Source organism: Canis lupus, chromosome X, assembly GCF_003254725.2.
Source record: "Canis lupus dingo isolate Sandy chromosome X, ASM325472v2, whole genome shotgun sequence".
NCBI classification, from domain to species: domain Eukaryota; kingdom Metazoa; phylum Chordata; class Mammalia; order Carnivora; family Canidae; genus Canis; species Canis lupus.
Genome location: NC_064281.1, coordinates 116723716 through 116731013, shown reverse-complemented (window position 1 = coordinate 116731013; position 7298 = coordinate 116723716). Strand labels below are relative to the sequence as shown.

At 37.3% G+C, this 7298-nt stretch overlaps 1 pseudogene; it reads left to right on the top strand.

Annotated features, from left to right (window-relative positions):
- Positions 1-6345: 6345 nt before the first annotated feature.
- Positions 6346-6720, top strand: LOC125754647 (60S ribosomal protein L31-like; annotated as a pseudogene).
- The last annotated feature ends 578 nt before the right edge of the window (positions 6721-7298 follow it).

Sequence of the window (7298 nt, the reverse complement as noted above, 5' to 3'; positions counted from 1 at the left end):
TGGAGGGTATTATGCTGAGTGAAGTAAGTCAGTCGGAGAAGGACAAACATTATATGTTCTCATTCATTTGGGGAATATAAATAATAGTGAAAGGGAAAACAAGGGAAGGGAGAAGAAATGTGTGGGAAATATCAGAAAGGGAGACAGAACGTAAAGACTGCTAACTCTGGGAAACGAACTAGGGGTGGTAGAAGGGGAGGAGGGCGGGGGGTGGGAGTGAATGGGTGACGGGCACTGGGTGTTATTCTGTATGTTAGTAAATTGAACACCAATAAAAAAAAAAAAAAAAAAAAAAAAAAAAAAAAAAAAAAAAAGAATCTCTTCCTTTTTTTCCTGCATCTTAACTCCCCCTCCCAATGCACAACACCCATCTTTCAGGTGTTGCAGCTGATATTCTGTGCACTGGGAAGCAACAACCAAGCATGTTAGAATTATATATGCAAGAAGAGGGAATGAACAGATTTTGTAAGGTCGCAGAGAACACAAATAGGAGGGAAGCATGGGAACAGAAGCCTCGGAAATTTGACACATCTTATTTGAATGCTCAGGGATTCTTTTTGTTTCCTTCCCAATTTGAGACTGTGTTGTAGAGAAGTGTTGTTTACACTGTTTAATGTCACAGGGCCCTAGGATTCTGCTAAGATGCCAGATGCAGGATAGCTGTTTGAGTATGTATAGGGGGATGGTTGCAGTGCTAGGGGCTGTGGCTGGTTGCGGAGGGAGGCCAGTGATCACACTCTGCCTCTATTCTAACTAGAGCAATATCCCATTACTTTTTTTTTTTTTAAGATTTTATTTATTCATGAGAGAGAGGGCAGGGTGGGGAGGGGAGGCACAGACACAGGCAGAAGCAGGGAGCCTGACATGGGATGTGATCCTGAGCTGAAGGCAGCTCTAAACTGCTGAGCCACCTGGGCTGCCCCAACATCCCTTTACATATCTTGTGTATTGAAGGTAAGATCTCATTAACAGATATGCAAGTGACAAAGAACAAAAGCAAAACTACAAAAATAAAACAATTTCCATTCTTAAAAAAAAAGATGAATGGGATAACTACTGTGGTAGTATAATCAGGTAAATAAATGCTCAGTTGGGGAATCCCTGGGTGGCTAAGTGGTTTAGCGCCTGCCTTTGGCCCAGGGGGTGATCCTGGAGTCCCAGGATCGAGTCCCACATCAGGCTCCCTGCACGGAGCCTGCTTCTCCCTCTGCCTGTGTCTGTGCCTCTCTCTCTCTCTCTGTGTCTTTCATGAATAAATAAATAAATAAATAAATAAATAAATAAATAAATAAATAAAATCTTAAAATAAATAAATGCTCAGTTACCCTGCTTTACAATCTGGTGTTACCATGGGTAGGAAAGGCATTTAACATTTTCTAGGTATTAGGAAGCCATCTAGGCCAAAGAGTCTAACTCACTATTAAGGATAAATAACACAACATTTAAAAATTGCAAGTGCCATTTTCCTTAAACTGTAATTTCTTTTATCTGAGTTGAACAATGGAGCGTGTTTTGAAACAATGAAGTCCAGTAGAAATATGTTAACTACATGTGGAATTTAAGATTTTCTAATGGCCATGATAAAAAAGTAAAAATAAATATGCAAAAATAATCTTAATAATTTTAATATTTCATTTAACTCAGTATATCCAAAATATCCTCATTTTAACATATAATCAATATAAAAATCATACTGCTTCAGTTTTTAAATTTTAATTACTTAGAATGATGTAAAATTAAAGATGCAATTCCTCATTCATACTAACCACATTTCAAGTGTTCTGCTACATGTGTCTAGTGCCTACTACATTAAACAGTATGATTTTAGAACATTTTTGATACATCTAAATTGGTTGGCCCTTTCATAGGAAGAACTTAAAGCAAAATCTCATTAATTCGGGCTCCACTAGTTTGGAATTATGATAATTTTATCAGAGTTCAGCTGAAGTTTACAGCCTGATTGCTCTGTGGAGAAAGGTTTTACTTGGCACATTCACCATATAAATCAGATCACAGGAGGCATGCTTAATCCACTTAAGAGTATTAAGCGTTTTGTGGGACTTTAGCACATTTATGAATGCAAAGATATTCAGTATGCATAGCAGAGTGTCCTATATTCATCAAAGGGCATCTAACAGGAACCTTTCCTTTGGGACACTTTGTTAGCATTTAGTTATTATTACACTATTTTTGACAGATTTATATGTCAAATTTATTTTAAAATTGTCTAAGAACCTGATTTGTTGATATTTCAGATCATTATTACTTAAATAAAACTTCACAAATGTAGTCTATGTCAACTGAAATGTAATAATAACATGGTGCTTTGTTTCAAGGTGATACTATCTCATAGGGTGGTGAAGTGAAAATGAGGTACGGCACTTTATAACTTGTAAAATGTCTTGTGCATGTTATTCATTCATTCAGTATTTCTTTATTGGCTTTTATAAGCCAAGCTTTGTGGTTGATAGTAGTGATATAGCTGTGAACCAGATGGACAGACATGATCCCAGCCCTCAGGGAGCTTACCAGCTGGTGGAGAGACACAGGCAAATAAATAGGCAATGAAAGCAGAGGGTGGTAAGCAATACGATAGAGGAAGAGCCAGTTGCTAGGAAAACCTAGAGGAGAGCCATATAACTCAGACCAGTTGGAGAGGATAGTCAGGGAAGCCTTCCTGGAAGAAATGGCATCTAGGCTGAAACCTGCAAGTTGACTTGTAGTTAGCCAGGTAGGAGAGTGCACAGAATGCTTCAGAAAGAGGAAATAGCATGCACAAAATCTCAGAAGTGGAAATGAAAGCGTGAAGCAGTCCTGGAACTGAAAGTAGTTCTGCGTGACTGGAATAGGGAGTCCAGATGAAAGATGGAACCATGACCAGGGTGGGAAGGCCAGGAGGAACCTGATCACAAGGGTCCTAAGGAAGTTAGATTTTATTTATTTAATATAAATATAATTTTATATGAATTCCAGCTCACTAATACAGTGCAATATTAGTTTCAGGTGTACAATATAGTGATTCAACACTTCCATATATCATCCATAACCCAGTGCTTATCACAGCAAGTATGATCCTTCATCCCCATTGCCTATTTCACCCATCCCTACACCCACCTCCCCCCAATAATGTTCTCTATAGTTAAGGGTCTGTTTCTTGGTTTGCTACCCCCTGTTTTTTCCCCTCATTTGCTCATTTGTTTTGTTTCTTAAATTCCACATGAGTGAAATCATATGGTATTTACCTTTCTCTGACTTATTTTGCTTAGCATTATACTCTCTAGTTCCATTAATGTTATTGCAAATGGTGAGATTTCATTCTTTATTATGGATGAATAATATTCCATTGTATATATACCACATCTTCTTTATTCGTTCATCTGTTGATGGCTATCTGGGCTCGTTCCTTTTTTTTTATAAATTTATTTTTTATTGGTGTTCAATTGCCAACATACAGAATAACACCCAGTGCTCATCCCGTCAAGTGCCCACCTCAGTGCCTGTCACCCAGTCACCCCACCCCCCGCCCACCTCCCCTTCACCACCCCTAGTTCGTTTCCCAGAGTTAGGAGTCTTTATGTTCTGTCTCCCTTTCTGATATTTCCCACTCATTTTTTCTCCTTTCCCCTTTATTCCCTTTCACTATTTTTTTACATTCCCCAAATGAATGAGACCATATAATGTTTGTCCTTCTCTGATTGACTTATTTCATTCAGCATAATACCTTCCAGTTCCATCCACGTCGAAGCAAATGATGGGTATTTGTCGTTTCTAATGGCTGAGGAATATTCCATTGTATACACAGACCACATCTTCTTTATCCATTCACCTTTCGATGGACACCGAGGCTCCTTCCACAGTTTGGCTATTGTGGACATTGCTGCTAGAAACATCGGGGTGCAGGTGTCCCAGCATTTCATTACACCTGTATCTTTGGGGTAAATCCCCAGCAGTACAATTGCTGGGTCGTAGGGCAGGTCTATTTTTAACTCTTTGAGGAACCTCCACACAGTTTTCCAGAGTGGCTGCACCAGTTCACATTCCCACCAACAGTGCAGGAGGGTTCCCCTTTCTCCACATCCTCTCCAACATTTGTGGTTTCCTGTCTTGTTAATTTTCCCCATTCTCACTGGTGTGAGGTGGTATCTCATTGTGGTTTTGATTTTTATTTCCCTGATGGCAAGTGATGTGGAGCATTTTCTCCTGTGCTTCTTGGCCATGTCTATGTCTTCCTCTGTGAGATTTCTCTTCATGTCTTTTGCCCATTTCATGGTTGGATTGTTTCTTTGCTGTTGAGTTTAATAAGTTCTTTATAGATCTTGGAAACTAGCCCTTTATCTGATACGTCATTTGCAAATATCTTCTCCCATTCTGCAGGTTGCCTTTGAGTTTTGTTGATGGTATCTTTTGCTGTGCAAAAGCTTCTTACCTTGATGAAGTCCCAATAGTTCACTTTTGCTTTTGTTTCTCTTGCCTTCATGGACGTATCTTGCAAGAAGTTACTGTGGCCAAGTTCCAAAAGGGTGGTGCCTAGAGGTGTTCTCCTCTAGGATTTTGATGGAATCTTGTCTCACATTTAGATCTTTCATCCATTTTGAGTTTATCTTTGTGTATGGTGCAAGAGAGTGGTCTAGTTTCATTCTTCTGCATGTGGAAGTCCAATTTTCCCAGCACCATTTATTGAAGAGACTGTCTTCTTTCCAGTGGATAGTCTTTCCTCCTTTGTCGAATATTAGTTGACCATAAAGTTGAGGGTCCACTTCTGGGTTCTCTATTCTGTTCCATTGATCTATGTGTCTGTTTTTGTGCCAGTACCACACTGTCTTGATGACCACAGCTTTGTAGTACAACCTGAAATCTGGCATTGTGATGCCCCCAGCTATGGTTTTCTTTTTAAAATTCCCCTGTCTATTTGGGGTCTTTTCTGAACTCTCTGAAGAGTCTGGACTCTGAAGAAAGTCCATGGTATTTTGATAGGGATTGCATTAAACGTGTAAATTGCCCTGGGTAACATTGACATTTTCACAATATTAATTCTGCAAATCCATGAGCATGGAATATTTTTCCATCTCTTTGTGTCTTCCTCAATTTCTTTCAGAAGTGTTCTATAGTTTTTAGGGTATAGATCCTTTACCTCTTTGGTTAGGTTTATTCCTAGGTATCTTATGCTTTTGGGTGCAATTGTAAATGGGATTGACTCCTTAATTTCTCTTTCTTCAGTCTCATTGTTAGTGTATAGAAATGCCACTGACTTCTGGGCATTGATTTTGTATCCTGTCTGGGCTCATTCTAAAGCACCTGTGGACATTTCTGCTATAAACATTATGGTGCATGTTTCCCTTCAAATCACTATGTCTGTATCCTTTGGATAAATAACTAGTAGTAAAATTGCTCGGTTGTAGGGTAGATCTATTTTTAACTTCTTGAGGAACCTCCATAATATTTTTCAGAGTGGCTGTAGCAGTTTGCATTCCCACCAACAGTATAAGAGAGTTCCCCTTTCTCCGCATCCTCACTGACATTTATTGTTTCCTGACTTCTTAATTTTAGCCATTCTGACCCATGTAAGGTCATTCTAATTGTAGTTTTTATTTGCATTTCCCTGATGATCAGTGATAATGAGCTTCCTTTCATATGTCTGTTGGTCACCTGGATGTCTTCTTTGGAGAAATGTCTATTCATGTCTTCTGACCATTTTTTAATCGGATTATTTGTTTTTTGGCATATTGAGTTTTATAACTTCTTTATATATTTTGGATGAAAATGAAAACGCAGTGGTTCAAAAACCTCTAAGATATAGCAAAAGTAGTTCTAAGAGGTAAGTTTATAGTAATATAGGCCTACTTCAAGAAGCAAAGAAAATCTCAAATAAACAACCTGATCTTGCACCTAAACAAGCTAGAAAAAGAACAATAAACAAAACCTGAAACCAGCAGAGGGAAGGAAATAATAAAGATTAGAGTAGAAATAAAAGATATGGAAACTTAAAGAACAATAGAGCAGACCAATGAAACCAGGAGCTCGTTTAAAAAAAATCAATAAAGTTGATAAACCTCTAGCTAGACTTATCAAGAAAAAAAACAGAAAGGACTCAAATAAAGTTGCAAATGAGAGAAGAGAAATAATAACCAACACTACAAAAATATAAGATAATATTATGAAAAATTATATGCCAATAAATTGCACAGCCTGGAAGAAATGGATAAATTCCTGGAGACATATAAACTACTGAAACTGAAACAGGAAGAAATAGAAAATTGAATACACTGATAACCAGCAAAGAAAAATACTCTGAAAAGTCTCTCCCACAACACTTGTGCTTTTCCTTTCCAACTAGGGCCTGGTGGAATGGCTCTTACAAAGAATGGTGGTGAGAAGAAGGGCTGTTCTGCTATCAGTGAGATAGTGACCAGGGAATACAGCATCATCATTCACAAGTGCATCCATGGAGTGGGTTTCAAAAAGCGTGCCCCTGGGGCACTCAAAGAGATTTGGAAATTTGCCATGTAGTAGATGGGAACTCCAGATGTACACATTTCACCAGGCTCAACAAAATTATCTGGGCCAAAGGAATAAGGAATATTCTGTACTGTATCCATGTGTGGTTGTTCAGAAAATGTAATGAGGATGAAGATTCAACAAACAAGCTCTGTGTGTTAGTTACCTATGAACTTGTCACCATTTTTAAAAAATATGCAGACAGTTAATGTGGATGAGAACTAATCGCTGATTGGCAAGTAAAGGTGTAAAGCTGCAGAAACAAACAAACACATCCAACAAACAAAAGTCCAGGGCTAGATGGTTTTATAGGCAAATTCTATGGAACATTTAAAGAAAAATCAACTGATGAATTATCGAAAACTGCATCTGAAACTAATGAAACTAATATGTTGGCTAATTTAATTTAAACAGATAAAAAATAAAAATTTTCAGAATTCTTCCTTCTGCCGTGTATTACTTTTATATTTATGACTTGATTTTTAAGATTTAAATGTGCCTTTGTTAGATTTTATGTAAATCGTCTTTTAGCAAGTACATATATATAGTACATATACATATATAATAGTATATATTTTGTGATGAATATTTCTTATAGCAATAAGTTATTAATATATTTCCAAGTTTTCTATAAAATAATTTTTAATGGTTGCATGTTCTTTTAGTTGACTATAATGTAATTTATTAAATCAATCCTTTATTATTGTCTCTATAGATGTTTTCTTTTCCCACTATTATAGTCCTGAAGTCCTTATACTTGTTTGTGAAATATAGCTAAGTATTATTACTGGTACAATATTAAG